The sequence below is a fragment of the Bos indicus x Bos taurus genome, chromosome 18, assembly GCF_003369695.1.
Source record: "Bos indicus x Bos taurus breed Angus x Brahman F1 hybrid chromosome 18, Bos_hybrid_MaternalHap_v2.0, whole genome shotgun sequence".
NCBI lineage: Eukaryota > Metazoa > Chordata > Mammalia > Artiodactyla > Bovidae > Bos > Bos indicus x Bos taurus.
The window spans coordinates 28,027,039-28,052,840 of NC_040093.1; the positions used below are offsets into that span (position 1 = coordinate 28,027,039).

Genomic DNA, 25,802 nt, shown 5'->3' on the forward strand with positions numbered 1-25,802 from the left:
GCCTGGAAAATCTCATGGAGAGAGTTGGGCTGCAGTCCACGGGTTGCAAAGAATCGGGCACGACTGAGCAACTAACACACTTACTTAAAGAGAACACTCGGGCTGCTATGTGGAGAATGGACCGTGGGGCCACGGGGTAACCATGGAACCAGGGAGGCCAGCCTGCACACTCTCTGGAGAGGGTTTAAGAGATGTTCAATAAACAAGGGCTGGTTTTTGATGAAAACATCTATGCCATGCCTACTATGGCGTCTAGCCAAGGGCTCCTGAGTTGACTGACCTCTTCATCTTTTCTATGGGGTGGTAGTTTGAACCCAAGAACTTGCTCTGTCCAGGGTAAACTCTGGGAGAATCCTGCTGCTGGCCCACATGCTTTGGTCTAATTGTTCTTCTTGCCTCAGCTCATGGGGAGTGGAAAGGGGCAAGAAGGTTGTTGCAATCTTGAGGACTTGCTGAATTCTTGTCCTGACAAGGCCAGGCAAGGGAGGAAGGGCCTGAGACCCAAGAATGAAGGCGGAAGCCGACAGACAGGGGAGAGGCACATGGCTGCAGCCTCTGGATGGAGGAAGGCTGCATTGACTAATTTCTTTTCTTCTTTTGAGGTTTGGGGATCCAGCTACTTGGCTGTAAGTCATTTTTTCCACGTGTGAAGTCATGCGTTTTCAACAGGTAAGTGGTCAGAGTGAAGTAACAACTCGCTTCTCCTCAGGTGGGCAGTGGTTCCAGCCATCCGGCAGCAGGACCATGACTGGAGTGACAGCACAAAGGATCGCTGCCTCCCCGTGCCAGCCTGAGGGAGCCCGAGGCGAAGCTCTGAGGCCGCCCCACCGCAGTGGGCCTGGAGCTGGTGACTCAGGCTCTGCACAGAGCCTCTGCTTTTTCAAATGTAAAAGAAAAAGCATCCTGGACAGGAGGGCTCTCTAGAGAAAAATGAAAGAATGCACACAGCCATCAGCTGCTGTGGAGAGGCCGCCGAGCTGACATTTGGTGCAAAGGGAAGAGAATAGTGTCTCCGCAGAGGGACCCTGCAGCCTGCGACACATCTCTGTGTGGCTTATCTTTGCGAGGCCTCTCTGTTGCCTGCGATCCTTTGTGGAGCTGGCAAAGGAAAGTGGATCCAAAGGACCTGGGGGTGGACCCAGTTAGGTCTCCTGCAAGCCAGCACAGCACAGCAGGATCTGGACAAGTTGAGGATGTTTTATTCTCCAGGACTGAGCCAGTGTCTGGTGTCCTGGGGAGACAGGCACAAAGGGCCCCGCTTCCCAAACATACCAGTCTTTGACAAAACAGCACTGCCCTGCACTGCACATGAGCCTCGGTTCTGCACACGGGAAGAAGGTGCCCTCTGGAGAGCACCCCCCACATCACAGGTGCTCGAGAAGTCCTAGATCCCTTCCATCTCGCCTGCAGTGTCCAAACACCTCCCAAAGAGGGGATGCTCAACACGGATGCTTTGAAAACAATGAACAAATGAATGAGCAGATTATTTTTGAGTCAGGTTCTAATATTCCATCTGCATCTGTAAACCCAAAGCAGAGATGAGAATCAGGAGACTTCAGTCCCTGCCGTGATGGCTGATCTTTTAGGCCAGAGACTGGCAAACTACAGCCTCTGGGCCCAAGCTTGTCTTCAGCGTGTTTTTGTAAATAAAGGCTTGTTGGAACATAGGCCACACCTATTTGTGTACACTTATCTATGGCTCGATTCTGAGCTCCAACAAGGCAGGTAGACTTGGAAAGTCAACGACAAAAGCCATAAGGCCTGTAAAGCTGAAATATTTACTATCTGGACCTTAAAAAAAATTCTGCTCTCCCATGTTACCTAGATTCAGAAGATCTGGGAAGAAGTCAAGGATTTTGCATTTCTAGGAAACATCCAGGTAATGTTGACGCTGCCAGTCTGTGAGCCAAACTTTGAGTAGCAAGGTTCTAGGATTTTTTTTTTTTTTTTTCTAAAACAGAACTAAGAAACATCAAGTACCAACCATTTACAAGGCATTAATTTGTCCCTGCAGCTTCAGACAACTTGAATACACTATGATCAAAGACAGTCTTGGGCATCCATGTTTCTTGCTTCATTGACTTCACTTACTGATACAAGCCTCGAAGCATTCACCAAAGGAAGGGCCTGGAGCTTTCTACATAGTTCATGCACATGTCTGTGGACAGCCAAAAAGTTAGACAGCCTCTGCAGTGGACATTCATTGCCTTTTGACCCTCAGCATCCATTCACCCCTTTCCTGAAGGCAGCCACTTTCAGATCTATCTTTCTTCCCATATATGTTCACATGATTCCAGTGGGACTGACACCATGGATACAGCGCTTGACAAACAGGCCTAATCTAATCAACATACTGCATTCCTCCTGGGCCACTGTGATTGGCTGAGAGAGGGGCATGTGACCTAGTGGGTTACCATAGGACTTTTGCAGGGACTTCTATGAAAATGATGCTTCCTCTTTCCCAAAGCATCTGCAGTGAGAGAATGTAGGATCTGGGTGACTGCAGTCATGCTTTGACACTAAGGAAACTCCTCCAGGGAAATGAACTGCTATGAAGGAGGCAGCTCCAGGTGACAGGGGAAGAGAAGAAACCTGGACACCTGGTTTAAGTCCCTAATCAACTTTACCTGTGACTTGGCTACCTATCTAAATAGATCTTCCCACGAGCCTCTCAGTTATATGAGTTCATACACCTCCTGCTGTTTGAGGTTGGAGTATTTGTGCCTGCAGTTAAAAAAAAAAAAAATCCTCATTGTAAAAGTTATTAAAACTTTCCTTTCTGTTTGTACTTAGACATATAGATTCAAGTGCACTCTGGCCATGCATTGAGTCTTTTCTTGAGATTCCTGCATGTTTGAACACATTTTGACATATCTTCAGAAGATTATGGAAAATACAGCTGCCCAACTGATACTGCTTATTGACCCTGGAAGTTTCAGTCTCACCAACCGCAACTAGCTAATGTCAGAACATCCCCTCAGTTTCCAGAAGAAATCCTAGGCTCAGGAATCCGGCCTTAAATCATCTGAGCAAAGACCTACAAAAGGGCAAAATTACACCAGGAAATGTTTTCTTCAGTACCACTCCATGGTCTCATAGCATCTTATAAATTAACCAATGTTCTCACTTTCTCTCTCTCTTTTTACTCTTATCAAAATAGCTTTCAGCTACTAAACAGATTAGAAAGGGTCTTATTAGACAATATATAGGAATCAGGCATACAAGTTTTCATATCATTAAGATGAGTTTGAATGCCAGGGCTGCTACTTACTAGATGTGTCAGTATAGATAAGAAGTTTAAACTCTCCAAATCCCAACATCCTTACTTTTAATTTACTGACCTTGCTGGGTTATAATATGGAGATGAGATAATACATATAGTTGTTAGTTGTTGGACAACTACTACATAGCAGAAATAATATTACACTCTTGATAATACTGTTTTAGCTCCTTAGAGGTATTTGTATTTTTGAAAGAAACAATTCCTTCTTTAATTCAATGATAAGAGTTCCAATGTTAGAATTTCAGTCACAGCAAAAGAGCTGTTCCTTAGTTTATGTCTGAAGGCAGCCACTTAATGAAGGTACACAGGAGGTCCACATACACCTTAGGCCATAAAAATCAGAAATATGGGCCATATATGAGGATGTCAAAAGAAAGGCTCCAGAGATTGGAGTGGCCCTTGGGTGACACTCAGGCCTTAAAATAACTAGTTCTTGGACGTCATTATCATCACTGAAATTGGTTTAGGGTGGGGCAGCCATGAGCCTCCCACCAGGCTTTCCTTCTATTTAGTGGCATAATCTAGTGAGTAAGTCGGAGAAGGCAATGGCACCCCACTCCAGTACTCTTGCCTGGCAAATCCCATGGACGGAGGAGCCTCATGGGCTGCAGTCCGTGGGGTCACTTGGAGTCAGACACGACCGAGCGACTTCATTTTCACTTTTCACTTTCATGCATTGGAGAAGGCAATGGCAACCCACTCCAGTGTTCTTGCCTGGAGAATCCCAGGGACCGGGGAGCCTGGTGGGCTGCTGTCGCTGGGGTCACACAGAGTCGGACACGACTGAAGTGACTTAGCAGCAGCAGCAGTGATTAAGTATGTAAGTAAACATAAGCTAGGAAGATGCTTAGAGTTTTCTGGTAGCTTAGAGAAAGGGCCTAGTGGCAAGGAGAATTAATGCTTTAACTCTGAGAACAGTCATCCCAGGATTCTTCCTTACATGATGAAAAGGGGGAACTGCAGGGGGTCAGCACATCCCTGGTATGTCCATCCCATCTGACAGTGCACCCTATAAGGCTGTGTGAGCCCTGTTCCCTTGGTATACAAATAACCCCTGGTACATGCATTTTTTGAGCAGATGACAAGGTCCTGAACTTAAGATTCATTAGTACTGATTTTGGTACCCAGTGGATCTATGCCATGCAAGCAAATCCTTATACTTCCCCAGTTTGGAAATTTCACCTTTCATTCTGCTATGTGAATTCTGCAACTCTGTGGTAATATAGATTAACATTTAGAAAAAAATAAATAATATTCTGCTTTGGAGAAAAATCAGACTTTAGGTTTCTGATAAGAAAAGAGGGGCTACTATTGAAGACTTCAGGAGAATGCATTATCTTGGAGAATAAAAAGACATTTATTGTTTTCATTTCCCAAGTCTGTGGGAAGAATTATTTAAAGATTATTTTCATAACTTTGAGTGCAATTAATTTCTATAAAACCCATGGAAATTTTTTTTTATTTTCAATGGTTTTTCCCTCCATCTTTTCCCCTAAGAGCCCTTGAGTCAGACAAAATTTTTCTTTTCAATTAAAAAAAAATTGAATGGATGTGCCTCATGAGGACTAGCAGTGTTTTAAAGAACTAGTGGTAATTTATTCAGGTCCATATATAGTAATATAATATATCTTTACACACGTTGCACAGAAACACCATGCAAACACCCACTGCTCTCTGGTGCCGTACGGTTGCTTGTTGGAACACACAGGAAACTTCCATATATCAGAGATCACTTATGACAGCCCTATCTTCTGTGTAAAAGGTCATCTCCCCACAGAAGAATAGCTCGCCTAGTTAAAGGGATACCAATTTTTAAGCGCTCTGCCAAGCTGAAGACAGAGTGAATGAGTGAGAGAGGGAGATGTCAGATTTCAAATGCAGGGCACGCTCATCGCACGCTCGGGTGCTGAGCTGGTAGGAGGGGGAGAGAAACCTTTATTTAGAGATGATTGAAAAAAAAAAAAAATCAGCGCTGCATAGTGCAGTTCAGAGGGATCGGGGAGGCTGTCCTTTCCCTCTTCAGATGTGACAAGATGGCCGCCGTGGAAACACGAGGCAGCGGCAAATGGCGGTGAGATGCTGCTCAGATGCTGAGGGGATGCATGCGTGTGTGTGTGTGCACGCGTGCACGCTGAGATGTATATGTGTGCATGTGTTTGTATGTGTTTAGAGTGTGTCACCTGGGCTAGGAGGCTTTTAAAGTTTACCTGGTCAAAAGGGATATATTTAAAGGGAAGGTGCAGTCCTAGGGAACAGCAAAGGGGTAACGATCTGGGAGAAGCAACCCTCCAGGGAAATATGTTGACTCCAAGAAATAGAATTTGCAGTATTTTAACCATCTTGAACTCTAACCAAGCCAGATGATAAAGGACCCCCCAAAGGACCCCCCAGATGCCCTAGTCTCTGCAAATGCTCGTCAGCTGCTTAAAAACATCCTGTTTAAAATGGACCTTAGACTACCCCCAGATAAATGTACAGGGTCTGGGTGGAGGCACAGACAGGGGTCATCGCAAAGTTAACCTGCCAAGCAGGCAGTGCCGATCTCTGTCCTCCACCATCTCCCCTCTCTCTGTTCATTCCCTGTCCACATTCCTTTCAGGAGTTGAGGACTTCCTTGCCTCTCTTGGTTGCACCAGGCACCAAACTAACCTGACTTCCCTATTTGAAGGCCTGTATGACAACGGTCTGATAAACTAATCTGGGTAACTGTATTTTTGCTCCTTCAGGACAGAATTACATTCAGTTAGGCAAAGGCATCCTTCACAATCCAGATATAAGCCAGATATAATCCTCACAAGGCAGATGCCCAAAGCAAAGAGAGTGAAGCAGAAGGGAATTTCAGACACTGTGTACAAGTCCCCCTGGGGTTCCTCTGGGGCTGGAGCCTTTACATCACTGAGACAGAGCACTGGTCTACACAGACCATGGCCGGCATGTCTTAGAGGCTTTATTGCTCTGCATACAGACAGGTTCTATCTCTTCCTCTCCTTGACACACCCCAAACCACACTTAGAGAACTATGCATCCATCTCAAAAAAAGATACACGTTATGTGTGCTATACATGAGAGTAACACTCACAAGCACATCTTCCAGCATTATCAGAGCCTTTTCATTATGTTCCTTGGGCTTCTCAGTATTGTGTCAGCCATTGGCAAATTAAGCCTCATGGGCCACATCTGGCCCACTGTTTTTCTTCTCAATAAAGTTTTATTGGAACACAGACATATTCATTTGTGTATGGGCTATTTGTGCATTGTCTTTTGTACTATATTAGGGCTGAGTTGTGACAACAGATTATATGGTTCACAAAGTCTAAAATATTTTCTCTCTGGCCCTTTAAGAAAAAGTTTGCTGGCTTCTAAAGTAGCACTAACTTATATCTAAAAGATCTACTTAAAAAGACTGCCCAAAGATCTTCCCCTCCACTCTTAGACTCAGAATCCTATGATTCTAAGGCATATTTTAGATTATAAGTCCTGCCTAAAGCCTAGTATGTGACTCTCCTTTGGAATATATGTGGACATCCCCTCTCTCTCTCGAGGCTTATAGTAAAAGGAAACATATCGTTGCTCACAGGGAAGCCTGCAATGTTTCCTGAGAGCTCTGTGGGAAGGCTCTTTTTAATCTAGAGTAAAAATCTGATTTCCTATAATTTCCACTCATTGGTTCCCATTCTGCCCTTTGGGGCCAGTCAAGCAAGGGGGACAATCCCTTTGATAAGATAACACATTCAGTATTCAGGACAGTGGACATCCTTACTCCTGCAATTTGCTTCTCCAGGTTAGACCCCCAGTGCCTCATTGTTCCTTGTGTGGTATAAGCTCCCTGAGCCCTCTGGCTGCTCCTGGATGGCAGGGTCCTTTTTACACTTATGAGGATGCCAAGTTCCTCATCAAGTGGGGCATTTATTTCTGGTTCCCATAGTTTTGGTTGTTCACCAGAGGAGCTTCTAGAGGGCAGAAAGCAGAGGCTGGCTGCTGGCCTTCTGGACTCCCAGGCACGGGGTAGCACCCTGGTCTGTTCAGGTCCTGCGGAGCCCTCGGAAAATGGTCATACACAGTCTCTGGGCTTGTGCAGGAGGCCTAGCAGGGATTCCATCAGAAAGCTAGTTCTAGAGAACGGTATATTTTGAATTAACCACTCATCAAATCATAAAACAGGATTGTCAGGTTCATTATGGGAAAGACTGTGCTGAATATAATGCTTTAAGTACGTGTTGTGGCTGCTGGGGATAGAACTGGTATTAGTGGCTTAAGGGGCTCAGGAAATTTCCGTGAAACCATAACAAAGGAACAGCCAGCATTTGGTGAGAACAATGGAGGATGGACCCTTTTCCTTCCATCGATGAAAGGAGATCTTTCTTATTATTTGATAATTTGCCACTCCAAATATCCACTTCCCCCCTGGTGCACCATGTCAGAGCTACTAAGAATGAGGTAAAAGAAAAAAAAAAAAAAAAAGGGATAAAAACCATTAAATAGCCCCCCAAAAAGAGGGCTCAATGAGGTCTCATTCCGTGGTAATGAGCTCCAATTTAACATGATCATTATTTCTGACATTAAAGGCCTGAGAATAGTGTCACATGCCCAGAAGCTATTTTTTTTAACCGCTAATCCCAGAAATAAGAAGCTGCCATTAGGGACAGTGAGTCAGGGGCTGTAAAAAGTGCTTTAAAATAGGAATGTTGCAACAGACTGACTCGACCAAGGGGAGCACAGCTTACATGAAGCCCTTAGCCACCTGTGGGTGTCCCCAGCTTCCACTACCTATCAGATCTCTCGACCAGGATCACCAAAGGGCGTGCCTTGATTGTTCAGTAATTAGGGCACAGGTTTGGTGTTTGATGGATTCTGGATTGAGACCTGGTTGTGTCATTTGTGTTACAACCATATGACTTTGGAAATTTTTACTTAAGTTCCCCATGCCTTTGTTCGGCTCAATTGCAAACTGGAGTTAACAATGATATTTACTATGGGATGGGAATTAAGTCAACTAGGTTGTAGGAAGAGAGGCTCCAACATACCACAGAGGAGAAAGGAGCCCCAGGATGATGGGAAGGAAATAGGTGGGCTCCAGAGTTATAGGATCAACTAGTCTCTATGGGAGCAGGTCAGCAAGCTCTGGGAGAACTTTAATAAGAAGATGAAGTTGATAGAACATCCCACATGCTTGAATATATTCAAGAGGAGAGGTATATAACTGGTAGAGAGTTTATAGACATGGCTATCATCACTACACAGAAAATAAAGCAAAAAATAAGACCACTGAAAACAGAGCTATGCCAGAAAAGAAGAGTAATCATAGTGTACTACCTGACTCAACTGAGCTGAATATTGATCTAATAATTCAGAATTCAATCCAGAATTAGCAGTTACTCTTGCCTTTCTCAGCCTTTTAATACCTGAAATGTTGAACAAGGAGGTCAAGAATGTTTCGGCAAGTGTGTTTTTAGCAGAAGGTGGTACTTAGCAAACATGGGGAGAGCCGACAAACCCTGAGGATGGTGCACTTTGCATACGTGAAGTTCATACCACAGGCAATAAAGCATGAGCCAAGTGATCTGACTGGGTGTTCTGATGTATATTCCCATGAGGACGCCACTTCTACTTCTTTCTCTGTTGATCGATGTGTACAAATTCTCTACCACATTTTAACCTACTGGCTCAAAGGTCCCCTACCATACCATTCAATTTTGAGACCTCGTAAAGTCTCAACGTATTGGCATTAAACTTCCAAGTTCACTTTGTTCCTTAGTCACATAGGGTACATTGGCATACAGATAACTGGGGGCATAAATGCTACTTGATTATGATTCCTGTATTTTGTTCAGTATCAGAAAACTTCCATTATCCTTTTAATGTCTTTTCATAATCTTCCACCATATGTAACTTAAAAAAAATACACCCTGCTGCATATTATTTCCTACCATCCCTCCAACTGAAGCTTAAGATTTCCTTGATGCTATCAGCATGTCACTTGTCAATATATTCTTGTCAGTCCCAATAGTCTGATGATTGGTCCTAATGATCTCCCCCATGATCGCTGACAGCAGCTCACTGTCCTGATATTGCATTTCCTGGTCCTCTCCTTTCTCCATATAAACTTTACATCCAGTGCTACCAATGTGGCCAGTGGTTCACATGCCAGTTCTTTTGTTACCAAAGTTATGATCTTGAATTTGAAGCAGAGAAGAACACATACCTAAAGTAATTGGTGCTATTCACAAGTTTAAAGTCACTAGAGGTGAAATCTGGTTTCTAGTGGAAGTACAGGTTCGTTCTCACATGAATCCTCCTTCTAACGTTTTGTGTTATTTCCTGTCTCTAATCACAAAAAATAGACCAAGGGAAGCTGGGAACTGATTTCTGGAGAGGACAATGATACCTGTAGGAAAACATATTCTCTTGGGAGTGGGACAAAGAGCTGTTGCAAAGGAAAGTGCTAGAAAATACTGAATTGTTAATTAAGAACAACAACCCTTTAGTAATTTTCTATCTCTATGCCAAAAGCAGCCTCAATGTCCTATTTAATATTTGAATCAAAGTTCTACACAAATGAAGACAGAAGGATACAGATATGCTTACAATGGTCCACAAAACCCTGTCGAACTCATCAAAAATGGCATGATAAATAGTTGTCTAGATTTTATATTACTTGAGGCTTTTATATGATACCAGAGCAAATCAAGCTTTGCACTCTTAAGGTAACATTTCCAGAAGCACTCCTCACGTCAAACACTGACCTAAGCATTCTATATTTGTCATCTAACACCATCCTCTTAGTAACCCATCTGACAGATGAGGAAACCGAGACTCGGAAAGGTAAAGAAATTTCCCTAGGATTTTAAAGCTAAAGCGTGGCAGAGCTAGGACTTTAACCCAGATCTGGTCCCAAAGGGACCACTAGGGCAGAGGTCCTCAGTGCTGGTGATTTTCCCCACAGGTGACATTTAGCACCTGCGGAAGAAAATCTGGAACATTTTTAGTTGTCACATCTGGGGGTAGGGGTGCTCATGACATCTAGTGGGTAGAGGCCAGGGATACCACTAAATACCAGTAATGCCTGGGACAGCCCTTATAGCAAAGCTTCATCAGATGCCCAATCCCAACAGTGTTGAGACTGAAAAGCTCTGCATTATGTTGTACCTGTCTTTCCTTAAGAAATTTTGAGTTATCCATTGTCTTATTCTCAGCACCTAGAACAGTGCCAGGCATACAGTCACTGTTAACAGTTTTGTAACAACTGCCAAATGGATTATTTTTCTGAATTTACTAAAGCCTGCTCCTACATCACTACATGAAGGACATCTATTGCTTTTCTTTCATAAGTGATTCTGTGACTAATATTTTTTAAGATGCCTATAGACTGGACTTTGCAACAGATGCTCAGAATAGGGGTCCCAGTGTGCAAAACTCAATACAGAAGAGTAATCCTTCTAATAAACCCCAGTTTTCCACCTTAAGTGCAGACGTGTAGAACATCTACAGATCTGTGCCTCCACACACCAGCTGTCCCATGGGTCTCTGTTAAATATGCCCATGGTTATCTCAGTTGCAGTCAGAATTTCAACAAGGTTTAGAAGAAAACAATGGCTTACTATACACGTCTTATTTTTCTCCTTTGTTCTTTCATAATCATCACCCTCAGTTCCGTTCAGTTCAGTTCAGTCGCTCAGCCACGTCCGAATCTTTGTGACCCCATGGACTGTAGCACGCCAGGTTTCCCTGTCCGTCACCAACTCCTGGAGCCTACTCAAACTCATGTCCATTGAATCGGTGATGCATCCAACCATCTCATCCTCTGTCGTCTCCTTCTCCTCTCGCCTTCAATCTTTCCCAGCATCAGGGTCTTTTCAAATCATCACCCTACCTGGAGTAAATAGGACAGGGCCTGGGAGGAATGCAGTAGCCTGCTGAAGCTGGAGAAAAAGTGGCTGAGGGGGTCTAAGAAGAAAACAGGGAGTTAGAAAGTGGAAAAGACACAGTATTCTCTATTAGCCTCCCAGTGGGCATCTGTCTCCATTCCTCTCATCTATATGTGGGTAAGGGATGAGTGGGGAGGCGAAGATAGAGAATTTGGCCAGTGCCATGGTTTCCTGATGAATACCTTCCATGATGCAAGTGCGCCACGTAGGATCAAACTGGAGAAGGCTGGATTTCACCTTCTTAACCTCCTTTTGCAACTCTGTTAGTTTCCAGGGGCACGCGAAATGTGTACTTGCTACATGAGAAGATTCTTTTTTTTTTCTTTCGTTTATTCATTCTTTACATACAACCTCCTGGATGCATGGACAGGCTACATTTTCCAGCCATGGAGGTGGGGAGGTGTGGCCATGTGGCTGAATCTCACCAGAGGCGGGAGAATGGAAGGGATGTAAGCCACATCCACGCCAAGACTTGAAGACCATGGGTACGCTGCCTGCTCCCCAACCCCTGTCCCGCTGCATGGACCTGTGGGGACCCTGCTTTGCTCCTGCCGATGGTGGTAATCTCCTTGGAAACAGCAGAGCAATGTGATGGAAGGACCCAAACAGCTCTTAGGAGCAAGAAACAGACTTCTGTGTCCTTTAGCCATTCTATATTTGGGCCTCTCTCTCTCTGTCTTTGTTACATATGCTTAACATTGGTCTATGCCCTCTTGGAAGTTATACTCTAGACAAACAGGCATACAGAAGGTCATCAAGGAAGGTCTCTTTGAGAAGGTGGCATTTACGATGAGCCCTGAATGATAAGGATAGTGAGCCAGGCAAAGGTCTGGGGACTCAGGAAGATGGAAAACTGAATGCGAAGGCAGAAGCTTACTTGCTGTGTCTGAGCAACAGAAGAGAAGAGTCATGTGGCTGGAGTGAGTGACCGACAGTACAGGCTGAGGGTGGGGTGGAGGCAGCGTGAGCACGGGGAGTCTGGAGGAAGCCTGTGTAGGATATGAAGCCACTGGAGTGTCTTCAGCTATTTATTGGGATATGAAGCCACTGGAGTGTCTTCAGCTATCTATTGCCTGTGGTAAAGAAAACAGACTGCAGGGTCACCAATAGAATGGAGAATAGTAAAGACGTAATTGCAGGGGTTCAGTGAGCAGTGATGTTGGCTTGGGTCAGGAGGCTGGTGGGGGGCACCGGAGGAAGGGCTGGATTCGGGCAGTGCTCCAGAGGTAAAGTCAGTAGGTCTGACTGATAGATTAGATGTAGAGGGTGAAGAGGAGTGGGCTGTGGTGCCATTGACTGAGTTGGGCCAGACTGGGGGAGAAAATTCTGGGAAGAGGACATCAAGACCCCTGTTCTATTATAAAAAGTGCTAAGTTTGAGATACTTGTTAGAGGTTGAAGACTCTGGGATTCCAGGGAGATAATTTAGAGAGAATTCAGCAATTCAATGGAATTTAAAGTCATGAGCCTAGATGTGTCCTCCAAGAGAATGGGAGTTGGGAGAGAAGAGATGGGATCTAGGAAAAAGCAGAATTATTCTAGTTGATCTTAAGCATTTCTCCACCAGTCTCTGGGATAAACAACCCATTTGATTTCCAGGGGAAGGAAGAAGGCCATGCCACTGTTGGTAATTCTAGTTGGCATCAGGGGAATCCTTTTCAGCGGAGTGCTGGGGCTGGCCTTTTGGTGAGAACTGGTGATTCAATTTTTGGAAATGGCGTGAGCCAGTTGTTAACTACACTCAAGACTATGGGAGTCACAGTGGGAGTGCTTATACCACAAAAGTCAGTAAATGCTCCAAACTGAGGCTTTTTGGAAAATCTGAGAGTCAGCTTCTAAGCACAGCGTTGATCCCTTTCCACTGCGTGTGTGTGAGGGGGTAGTACTCAACCTTGTCAGAGGAGTGGGGTGGGATCCCCCTGAGCACACGTACAGGACCTCATCCCTACATGGGCTGAACGCTGTGGCACATAGTTTACAGCCCCACTGACCAGGAAGTCGAGGGACGTCTCAGCCTCGATCCAGGGTTGCCCCTATGCCATCACAAGATGGATGATTAGTGCTAGTGGGTCTTAAGTGACCCTTGGAAAAAGTCAAAAGGAACATTTAGCATCTGGATATACATCTTTGTGAATGGGTTCTTAGAAAGGTAAGAGACTAGTGTTTCTACTAAAGTGAAAGTGAAAGTGAAGTCGCTCAGTTGTGTCTGACTCTTTGTGACCCCACGGACTGTAGCCCACCAGGCTCCTCCCTCCATTGATTTTCCAGACAAGAATACTGGATTGAATTGCCATTTCCTTCTCCAGTGGATCTTCCCAACCCAGGGATTGAACCTGGATCTCCTGCTTTGTAGGTAGACGCTTTATAGTCTGAGCCACCAGGGAAGTTTCTACTAAACAGGAAAAGAAATGGAGACTTGTGGCATTCCTTCCCTTGGGGGTGGGGATGAGTGGAAATATCAAGGTGGACCTGTAGCCAAGAGCAAGAGAGGAGAGGGAACTTCAGTTTCTTAGACTCAGGCAATGTTTCACCACCCTCACCACCTGCCCTGAACTTCTGAAGACACTGCACCCCTCTCCCTTTAGGAAAGACATCATGTTTATCCTTCGTAGTGAAAGTCACTCAGTCATGTCCAACTCTTTGTGACATTATGGACTATACAGTCCATGGAATTCTCCAGGCCAGAATATTGGAGTGGGTAGCCTTTCCCTTCTCCAGGGGATCTTCCCAACCCAGGGATCAAACCCAGGTCTCCCACACTGCAGGCAGATTCTTCACCAGCTGAGCCACAAGGGAAGCCTGACCCTTCTCTTTTCTTCTCCACTCAGTGTTGGAATTGTCTCTACCACCCCTACTTCACCAACTCCAAGATCCATTTTCACGAAGGTGTAAATGGGTTGATTAGTTTATTCAGGGCTATTGACAGGCTGCAGGCACTGGAGCACTCAGCCTATCTCCCTGCAGGCTCCCTGGTGGCTGCAGGGGCTTCCCTGGTGGCTCAGAGGTTAAAGCGTCTGCCTGGAAGGCAGGAGACCCAGGTTCGACCCCCAGGTCAGGAAGATCCCCTGGAGAAGGAAATGGCAACCCACTCCAGTACTCTTGCCTGGAGAATCCCATGGACAGAGGAGCCTGGTAGGCTATAGTCCATGGGGTCGCAAAGAATCGGGCACGACTGGGCAGCTTCACTTCACTTCACTTCCCTGCAGGCTCAAGCAGGCCATGGTTACTTCCATGGCCTCCAGCAGCAATTGAGTGCTGGTTTGCACTGGGGTTTGGAGACTGAGAGATGTGTCATTCCAGCATCCCTCTGACTATGATTTTCTGAAGACGTATAGTTGCCCGGATTTAACAGGGCCACTGAAAGTGCATAGGAGGACGGGGAAAGACAGCAGAGAGCCTGCCCATGGAGGCTGTGCTAGGGGAGAACAGAACAGAGTCCTTGCATTATCTGCTGTGCACACCTGGGACACAGACATGCATGCAAAACCCATGGGCCTTCCTAAGTAAGACTTTCATTTAGAAATGAATTCCCTGAATCAGAGAACGCTGAGTCTGTAAGGAATCACAAAAATCATCAAATCCAAAGCTTCGTTTCTTTTGTTTTTTGTTGCTGATGAGGAAACTGACGCCCAGAGAGGTTAAGTGATTTCCCTGAGGCCACACAGCTAGCCAGGATAGATGTGATTCTCTGCCTTCCATAACACCAATTCCCAAGCCCTCTTCCCTGTAACCAAGCTGCCAAGTTTAAGATCTAAAACCTCACTTCCATTGTGTGTGTGTGTGTGTGTGTGTGTGTGTGTGTGCGTGCTTGTGCGTAGAGCTGCTGGTGTGTGATGGGAGTTTGCAGGGATCTTCTCTCCTTGCTTCATGTTTTCACAACTCCCACAGGACAGGAATTAAAAGGAAGGAAGAGCTGAACTCTTCCCTTAGGCAAGTCGATCTGTGCAAAAACAAAGAGTCAGAAGCTAGGTCTCCAACAGGTCAGTCTGGTTTCCTTCTTTGAGAAGCATCAAGGGCTACTTTTTCATCTCAACCATGTTCCCGTCTTGCATAATCTATAATAATGTGATTCTGAATGCATTTTAGAAAATGCAAGATGGAATGGGACTCTCTCAGCTCCTACCAAACACGTGGTCTGAGAGACCTACAAGGAGCTGCACTGGAGGGTTCACTAAAAGAAAAAAGGACAGCCACACCATCCTCCGCCGGGGGAATGTGCTTCCACCTTGACGGCTCATGGTCATTTTTTGTTGCTGTTCCTGAAAAAGAGATGGCAATCGTGGAGTTGGAGGTTCACCTTTTGCTCTTGTGTTTAATTGCTGCAAAAGCCATTTATTACCTTGTGTTCTTCCCCAGAGGGAACATTATCCTCCACAGCAGCCAGGCCTGGCTATGTCTGGCTCATCTGACTGCCCAGAAGTGAACCCATCACCTCCACATGATTCTGGCGCAGCTCTGTCTCCACGTCTGTCAGCCTCCAGCTCAGGAAGGCCTTGTGAAAGAAAGAACGGTAGAAACTGGGATTTCTTTCCTTTTTTGAATTTTGCATAAAAATCTCCCCAACCCATATTAATGAGAAAACATCAATCATCCGTCTTTCCCGGGGAATGTCGGGAGCCATCCCGAGCTGGTCCACAGTCCTGCTCATCTGTACACAGGCAGGGCTGCTGAAATTGCTTTCCCTTAGAAAAATATGTTCATTTCCAACTTCCTCGGATGGCTGTGTCAAATGAAAGTGCTTTGTCATTTTTAATGCCCAGTGTTGCCTTTCTCCCCACTGCCTCCCGTCACAATCCAGCCAATAAAACCCACAGGTATTTTGGTTTAAAAAAAAAAAAAACCAGCCAGAAAGCACAGGGGATGGTTGGAACCCACCAGGGTCCCCTCACAGGCTCTTGGTGCATTACACTGAGGCAAACATGACTGTAGGAAAAGTTCTTTCTGTTCCTCTGGTGTTTCCTGGGACCTTGGGCAGCATCTGGATAGACACACAGAGACAGTGCGGGGGGACGGGCTCCAGGTAACAGACCCCGCTTTCAAGTAGAGGAGGCAGCTCTACCCTTGCTGGCTGGCTCTGTAATTATAGGGGGGATGTTATTTATAAATGGGAAAGGACACTGAAAATTCAAATTACTAGTATTTCTAAAATGTCTCCAACCTGTGATTTGTCAGACACCTATCATTCTACTTAGATAACTGGGTAATTGTTCCGCTTGATGGAGGGGACAAATGTCTCTCTTTTGAAATATGCCTATGTCCGTGTGGAGGCTTATGTGTATAGAACTCTGTGGTAAGAGTGACTCCATGGTTTTGACTCCATGACCAAGAGTGACCTGCAGACTCAAAGCATCACTAGTGCTGATGTAGAAGGGATAATTTTCTTGCTATCTTACTTAGGATGATTCAAACCCAGCTACTCAACTTCTCACTCCTCTTAAGAGTGTGACTCTGACATTTTAATAGTTTCATTTAAGCAGGAAGTCTTTACACAAAGCCTCTAAGGTAAGTGATCAATTGATAACTGAGATGAAGGACACAGTTAATACCAATAGGAGTTACACAAGGCACCATACAGAAATTAGGGAGCTACCCTCAGGTATGATGGAGAGAGAGGAAGGTTTGGCGCTGGCTGCAATGTAAAAAAAATGGAGGTAAAGAAATGAAAGAAAGGCCATTCTCAGTCAGTATCCCACATGATAGTAGATTAAGGAGACATAGGGCAGCTAAAACCAGACTGGACCAGAGAACAGGAAGTTTGCGAAGGCTGTGACACAGATCACGCATATGCATGCATGCCTGTGTGTATGCGTGTGCTTGTGTGTGCATATAGTTCACATGGTGGGCAGGCTGATGGGAGCTGAGTAAGGAAGGGCAGAAAAAAGGTTGAGGGAGCATTTTCAGGAAAGGGGTCCAATTTATATCCATTGCTGTAATTGGTTTGTTTGTGTAGAGCAGGAAGAAGCGGGCGGGGGGGTGGGGGGGTGGTGTGATGGAGTGAAGCACTGAGGGCCTCGATTCCCTTGCCTGATGAGTTGGAGAGAAATTGTTAGTCACCAAGACTGGTCCCGCAGGGGTTCATTAAATGACTGGCCCTCCACAATATCCTGTCATTTCCAACCTGGATGCATCAACATTAGCCGGCTTTACGGTATGCAATTGTGTGTCTGCCAGGGTGTGCAGAAGCATGGAGCGTATGCTGCTGGCTGCGTTTGTGTACGTGTCCGCCTTTTCTTAGGGACGTGGTTAAGTTTTCCGTGGGAATTAGAATCGTCAGGGTCACATGCAATTAAAAAAAAAAGGCAAAAAGCAAAAGGTGCTTTCTTACTGGAAACACAAATTTGCTTTGACACTTAAAAAGTACCGTGGAGTTGAACAATAGGGAAACCAAGAAAGGATCTGTGCTGGGTGGGAGGGGGCCACAAGGGAACTGAAAGGAAGCCAGTGGCGAACACATCCAAATGGTAACTTCTTAAACCGCCTCTGAAAGGGAGAGCTCACAGCATTTATCTCCAGATTGTGAGGCTGTCAGCTCTGGGAGGGATGCCCAGAACTAGAGTTACAGGGAGGGCGAGGAAGGGACAGAGGGTGAATAACCAAAGGAACAGGCTGCCTGAAACGTCTTGGCGCTGGTGGCACACAAGTTACTGCTGCTTTGACTTTGGATCTTGGGATGTTCTTTTCTAGCCAAAGATGGAAGAAAAACTCCTGTGAGGATCATTAAGGGAGTAGGAGTTCCTTTGGGGAACCCCACAATTCAGATCTCCAAAAAGAACTAAGAAAAGGAAAAAAGAAAGCCTTCTTCCACCGGGGAACCTCTCAGGATTCAGTCTCCAAAGTGCCCTGCCAGGCGGAAGCAGCCAAGAAACAAGTGTCAGAGGCTGAGGAAAAGCTAAGGCCACCCGGGGGCAGCCCCGACCCCTTCCACCCACACCTACCAATTTGATCAGCATGACCTTGGACCAAGTCAGCTTCTAGTCTCTGGACAGATATCCTCCATCAGGTGCCAAAGAAGGCTTGGTTTCAGCCTATATTCTGTGGTTTACAATGGTTTTCTAGAACTAACCATCAAAATGTTAAGACCTGTAAGTTGTGAAAGTAACTATCCTTTAGTTCCTTCCCTACTTCCTAACACATGTGTTTGCCACATTGGCAGAGGAGCAAAAACTCTTCAGATCTCCTAGGATGAATCTTGGCTTAAACTCAGCACTGCGGGTCCAAATCCACCATTATTAGCAAATCTTAAGCAGGAGGGGCTGTAAAGCAACTACAAGACCACATTACCTAAGTGCTTGCAAATTACAGAGCTAATTACAGGTGCTGCTGTTGGTGGTGGTGTTGTTAATAGCTACCATCCATTGAGTACTTACAGTTTATATCAGTACATATTATTTCATTTTTATCATCATAGTAATCACGTGAGAGTAAGTCAGATGCTATTATCCCCGCACACCACCCCCCAACATTTTTCTCCATCTTTGTGGAGATACAATGGACATACTGGATAAGTTTAAAGTGTACATTGCATTGACTGATATGTAATATGTATCACAAAATGATTACTACCTGGGATCATCTCATATCTCTATCATGTCACGTAATTACCATTTCTTTTTTTATGGTCAGAACATTTATGATCTACTCCCTGAGCAACTACTACCCCCATGTTACACACAAGCAAACTAAGTCTCTGAGTCCAGCGACGTTCCTCCTCATCCCAGAGCGTCTGCGCCCACAGCCATTGCTTGCTCCAACCACTGCTCCGAGACCTAACTGCTGCCATTTTGTGTCTCCCAGGCGCATGCCCACCCTAAACACGTTGCATACATTATCCAGTTATCTTACTTGGTCCTTGGAGCCACAAGTCAAGGTAAGCAGACACTGTCCAATGCCCAAGTAGTTGTAAGCTGGCTGCTCTGATAACATTGCATCATCCTTGGGTCATCGGAAATGGTCCAGGGTGGCAAAAAAAATCACTCCTGGGCATGAATGTGGTCATTATAGATGGCCATGATGGGACTGGGGGTTCCTACACTTCTAAGCCTCTAGACATCTCAGGAAGGAAATTTTCAACCCTCATCCTCCCTTCCATTCATATTTTGTTCTCATCATTAGTGGCCAAAAAAATATATAAGGAAAGACTTTTAGAGCAATGTTCACTTTGCTGTTAACAGAAGGCAAATGGAGCTTCCCTGATTTTGTTAACTTTAGGGAGCCAGCATTGAAACGAAAGCCAATGTTTTGATTCAAATATTTTATTTTTCTATGTCTACCAGGAAGAAGGAGGCTTAACTGTACTCCTTTATATAATCCTGGATTTTTTTTTAAATATAAAGCAACATAAAATAAAAAAGAAGACTAAGGTGCTCTCCAAATAGAACCCAGTTCTAATGAGGGGATTTTGGAGTTGTTTATATAGCACATCTCTTTATCTGTCTAAAGCAAAGAACCTCTCTAGGTATTTTCAGTGGATTGATCTCATCAAGCAGCAGATTTATTAAAAAGAAATACAGATAGAGGGAAACAGGCCACTGTAATTATACATTAGTATTTTTTTAAGAAAATAAAAACTGACTCCAAGTTTTTTAGACACTGAAATGGGCCCTGCACATCATGTATGTGATGTAATGACAGCTTCAGACTGGGGATGCTTTTGATGCATTATTAACCATAAAAAAGACATTAAATACCAGACTTGAATGCCATGGGGATGCATATTTCACTAGGAATTAGTTTTCAATGTATGCTTAAAGTTTATTTTGGTAAACAGATGACTGGAGGCTGTCAGAGCTGGGGTGAGATTTATGTTCATTCGGAATTTTCTTGAAAGGAGAGGAAATGACTGGGACCTGTTGCACACTGCCAGCCAAATGTAAATCTTTTCTTGGCTCCAGGGGATGTTGGAAAGTGCCACACAAACAATTCCTCCTAGGAATGTGCTTCCCGGTGGTGTCCAATGCAGATGCTCTTGGTGGAGAGGGGGCGCACGGCCCTAGGGAGGGGGTCGAGGGCATGCACATTCCTTGTTCTCTAGGAGGAGGCAGCAGAGTCAAACCATCTGGACAAGAGAGCTGGCCTCAGGATGCTCTGTTGAATGCCTTGTTGAGGGTCAGCTGCTGAGAGTACCTTGAATGAATCCCCCGCCCTCTCTGAGTCAACCCCATATAGGTGCCAAGAGCTGGTTCTTCTGGTACCAACACATTGCTGATGATTCTGGTTTGGGGCATAGAACTTATGGGCCATATAGGTTCTCTGATCCTCGTCAAACGATGAAGGTTCCCCTCTATACATCCACACAGCCCATCCTGGGGATCTACCCAGTCAGAGGAGGTACCACAGAACCACAGTCAAGGCAGGACCAGCTGTAACCCGGTGGGACCTGAAGACGATTTCAGATGACCATAGAAAACAGGGTCTACATTTAGGGTCTCTTCCTGCCTTTTTTCACTGTTTGATATTTAAGAAGACATCCTAAAGGGGCTTCCCTGATAGCTCGGTTGATAAAGAATCTGCCTGCAATGCAGGAGACCCTGGTTCGATTGCTGGGTTGGGACGATCCACTGGAGAATGGATCTTCTCCCACTCCAGGATTCTGACTTGGAGAATTCCATGGATTGCATAGTCCATGGAGGTTACAAAGAGTCGGATACGACTGAGCAATTTTCATTCACTCACTCACTCACTCATCCTAAAGACATATCCATTTTGGCAGATACCCATAGTTTAATATAGCTGCTCTGGGCTCATACACCCATGTGGAATGCAATAAATTCTGTTGAACACTTGTTACAGAGACACTCAAGTACAGATTCAGAGCCAAGTGGGCACACCTAGCCCATAAGCATCTGTTCAACACTTTCCTGTTCACATCCTGCCTGTGCCTGAAGAGCTCTGAGTGCCCAGCAGATGTTACTACAAGTCTAGGAGGGCTGTGGGGTGGTGGTCTTTATCAGGTCAATGATCCATGATTTGCACTAATAAGACATTAGCAGTACAAAGAATGACTGAAAAATCATGGAGAATGGCTTGGGGATTTTTTTTTTTTTTTCACAGTCTTATCTTCTTGAACTTTTGCTGGGACTGGTTTATGTTGTCTGTTGACATTCCAGTTCCTGAGTAAGACTCGGAATTAGCCTGTGCATTTGGGTTTCAGTTTCTTATAGTAACAATTAATTGGATCATGGTTTTTGGTGCTCCTTCTCCCAAGGTGGGGAGTGGGTAGGGTTGCTGATTCTAGGGCAGCAGTCCTCAGTGAAGGGGTTTTGTCCTGCAGCAGGTGTCTGGCAATGTTTCCATTCTTCTGGTTGTCACGACTTGCGGGTGCTTCAGGCATCTAGTGGGTTGAGGCTGGGGATCCAGCTAAACATTCAACAATTCACGGGACCACCACAGAGAATGATCCAGCCCCAAATGGCAGTTGTGCTGAGGTTAGAAACCCTGGCTTAAGGGACTGCAAAGGTAGCTCCTGTGTTTGGAGACTAGAAGCAGGTGGGATTAGAGATCATTTGTGAACCATCCAGAGTTGATTGCATTTCAAAGTGAGATAGGGGCCCAAATGCTGATTTTCCCCTGAAAGTTGATTTGCATCTTGCGTCCTGTGTTCAATGGCTGGTGCTGCAATGATGTCATCACCACCGTGAGATCCACAGGGTGTGGCAGAGGACACGTCAGGAGTCCAGGTAGGTATCATTGTACTTGTTCTATGGGTGAGGAACAGGAGGCACAGACCAGTTCAATGACGTCCTGGCATGAAGGAGTAGAGGGGTCAGGAAGAGACCCCCGACCTTTCCATCTTCAGTCTCGCATTGCCTGGTCCAGAGTGAGAACCAGGAGACCAAGCCGAACACATGCACTCCCTCCCTCCTTTCTTCTCCTGTATATAGAGATATAGCAAAATGCAGGTTAAGTTGCCTTTAATCTTTAATTCATACACAAGGACGTGCTGCACAGAGTGAAATAAAGAGTAAACTCCAGAGGCAGCAAGTTCTGTAGGTTTGGCCAGATCTTCCTTTTCAAAGACAGACAGCCTGGGGAATCGCACGGATGGCCTTCCATTGCCCTCTTAGATTCTTTTTATGGCAAAATGCTTGCTTTTATCAATTCCTACCCCAACCTCGGATTCCCACAGGCTGGGGGAAAGCGAACAGCAGTCGAGGGAAGCGCACCTACCCGTTTCCTCTGATGGAGATGGGAGGCGCAGGTCATGGGGGAGGCAGCCAAGGATGGGAGGGGAAGGGTAGGGGCGGGTGGGAGGAGAAGGGTGCAGAAGCCTGTGGAGCAGCTTTTCCTGCTTGGGTGGAGGGATCTGGCCCGGGACCTAAGAGGCTGCTGCTCATTCCAAGTTCCCTGTAGGCATTTTTGCACTGAATGATATCGGAGCAGACACGGGGTTTCGAAAACTAAGTCTGTTGTGGGGTTCACTATCAGTATGTCCAGGCAGAGGCAATGGTCTCAGAGCAGAAGTGACTAGAGAGGAAGAAACCACTCAGGACCAGTCAGTGTCTTGAGGTCTTGGGGACAGACAGTGGGATTTGGATGCTAGTAACTCTAACCAGCAGCAGCTGCAGCTGCTACTGGTTCCTCATTGACACATCTGCCCTTCCTTTTCATCCCCAGTGAATCTGGCCAAGAACTAACTGCAAGCCAGGATCGCAGCCGCTAGCAGCACTGCGGTCTGGAGCCGGGGGCTAGAAATGCTCACTCCTTTGGGAACGAGAGGAGCACAAGGCAGGCAGAGCTCTGGAAACCCAGTTTCCAACTAACTGACCTTGGGGCCCTTTAGGCGTGAGGTCAGGGCAGCAGAGGCCCTTGACATTCCCCTTGGGTGGCCCAGAGGGCCAGGCTTGTGGCCTAGAGCCCGCTGTGTGTCAGGGTCTGAAGAACGCTCGGTCCCTGCTCAGAACAGGAGACAGGTGTGACTGCACATGGGGTCCACGTACTCTCTAAACTGTCCCTGGGGGAGGACCACACACTGCATCAAATTCCAGCTGAGACGACCCGAGCGGTACCCCATCGGCCAGACTGAAGCAAACTTTACAGACAAGCGCTGGGGATTTCCAAAAAAAAAAAGATTGGCTCTCTCCCCATTCATTTCAACCTGGCTTTGTGCAAGGGATTCCCGCTGTTCGTTTAAATAGCTCTTTCCTTGCATTCAGTACGGGGATTCATTCATTTGGTCAAAGCCAGCCATGGCAAAATGAAAATGTTAATTCATTGCCTAGATGAATATTTCACCCGAATGAGTAGTTTCTTTGCTAAAAAAGCAACTCATTAAGTACCTTTTTGTTTACAGTGCCAAGGTTGGCAATGCAGACATCAAGACAGAAGAACATGCTTTGCCCTTTAAAAGCTTCTTGTTCCCTGGAGAGACCAGTGATGTGTCTGAGCATGGAGAAGACACAGCGGGGCTGAGTCACTAATGCTGGATACACCCAAAGTCAAGAAAAAAAATAGTTACATTTGGTCTGAGGACAACTATGTCCTGAATAAGGTGGTAAGAAGTCTGGACTCATGAGACACACTTGCATGTCTCATTTGAAGGAGCAGTTTCTCCAGTTTGTACCCACAGTATAGGTCAGTGCTGACCTGTCTCCAGCTCCTGGACTGACGCAATCTTCAGAAACAGAAGCTGGAGGCCAGAGGAGGAACCAAATGGGAGAGGCCACATGCTCCAACGATGCAAATGGTATTACTGAGAAAGAATGTTCATGATGCTTACCAGCCACTGAGTGCAAAATTGTGTGATCTCATCTCACTCCTAGAACAACCCATGGGGTAGGTACATTTTTGGCGATACAGACACCAAAGCATTGGTGTCAAAGTGACTTACTCATCTCAGTGGCAGCTCTAGAATCAGTTCACACCTTAATGACAAAGTGCCCCGTTTTTGGTTTCCGGTTGCCTGCCTCTCAGATAAGCATAGCACTCTGTTGTGTGGGATGGATATGGCATTCTCCTTAATGGCACTGTTCATGGCACTGAGGTCTTCAGAATACACTCTTGATGGCCACCACCAAACAGGTTTCATGCTGGCAGGATGCTATCAAAGGCTGGACAGACTATAGCCAGAGAACTTGTAGGTCCCTGCACTCTGGGTGAATGACCCCAGGGGCTACTGTATAAAGACTAAGAATTTTGAAGAGAGATTCCTGTGATACCGAATCTGCAGAAAATGGGAATGGCCAAGTGCCCAGAGTTGACTTTGGAACTGCTGACGTGAGTTTCCATCTCAAAGCATCCCAGTCCTTGGTCAAAAATTTCCTGTTTTCTGAGTTTATTTTACTCTGGATTTTAGAGGTGTTAGCAATTCTATTTAGTAGAGATTGATGCATTATTGTTAAAGTTTTATCATAAATTGGCACTTTCCCCTTGAAAGATGTTCATGAACTGTGACCTGAAGTGTGTGATTTTTCAAGTGTGTTGTTGAACAGAAATTTTTTTCTGTAGAAACATGTCTCTGAAATTTTAGTGTGCATCAAATGGGAATATGCGAGTCTACTTACAAAAACTCTATTTATAATTCTTTTTTTCCCAAGGACCACATTAAGTGAAATATGACTATGTATAGGAAAAATTTCATGGGTGGGACCCATAGGTGTGTGTGTTTAAAATTTTTCAGATTAACTGTCAACATATCAAATTCAGGGAATAGTACATAAAATTGAAATTGATGACTTCTCTTGAAAAAGTTGAATATTTTGAACCCGGGTGAGCACTTGACCGGAGCTAAGTGGAAGCTGCTTCCCTTGGATGAAGCATGCGCACTGTGGATCACCGACCCCCATTCCCCGAGTCTTCTTACTCAACTGCCCTGCAGCAGACATTCCCTCTGCCTGCCCAGCCCCCAGGCGTTAAGTTTGTGGCCTCTAGTCAATATCATAGCGGTTGCCTCAATGTGCAGAAATAAGTCTTTCCTTGGTTTCTTTGTTAATATACAGTTTCTTCTGTGGTAAAATCTACAGGAAGAACAATCACAAACCCCTGAGACAAGCACAGGCAGGCAGCTTTCCAAAGACTTTCTAATAGAAATAAATGTCAGAGGATGTACTTATCCCCGGAAGTCCCATGTACTTGGCTCGCATCGTACCCATTACGCGAGGAGAGAAGGGCTGTCCCAGGCCAGATGCCTAGCTCGGTTATCACAGCCTGTCTCCTCCTGTTTGCCTCCTTCGCTCCGCCCTCCTCCAGCATCCACAGCTGCTGGAGACTGTGCCCCTGATCCCGTTCCACCCTTGCCTCATACTTTGCCTCAGGGCAAGGTCTGTAGTGTTAAGACTGGCAATGGCCTGAGAGAAGAGGCCGATGAACCCCTGGGGCTGCTATTAGTATCGGACTTTAGACACATTACAAATTAAATAGGCTTTTGTGGGCTGGCTGGGAGACACAACCACCATGTATAAAACTGTTTCCAAGGGAAAATTTAACCCAGATTCCAAACAACAGATTTACCAGTGAACTTCTGCAATATAGCCCATTAGTAAATCTGATGCTTCTAAATTCTAGAAGATAATTGGGGGCTTCCCATTTGGAACTTCAGCTTTCTTAAGGAAAGTCTGGTCTCTCTATGCTGCTCTATTGAAAAGCAATCATACAGATGCA

The 25,802-nt window shown here is 45.5% G+C and overlaps 1 long non-coding RNA gene across 1 annotated transcript; it reads left to right on the top strand.

Moving 5' to 3' along the window:
* Positions 1 to 5,261: 5,261 nt before the first annotated feature.
* Positions 5,262 to 24,618, top strand: LOC113875765. The gene is made up of 2 exons (XR_003506344.1): positions 5,262 to 5,354; positions 23,497 to 24,618. It is a non-coding gene; the product is annotated as an uncharacterized LOC113875765 (long non-coding RNA).
* Positions 24,619 to 25,802: the final 1,184 nt, after the last annotated feature.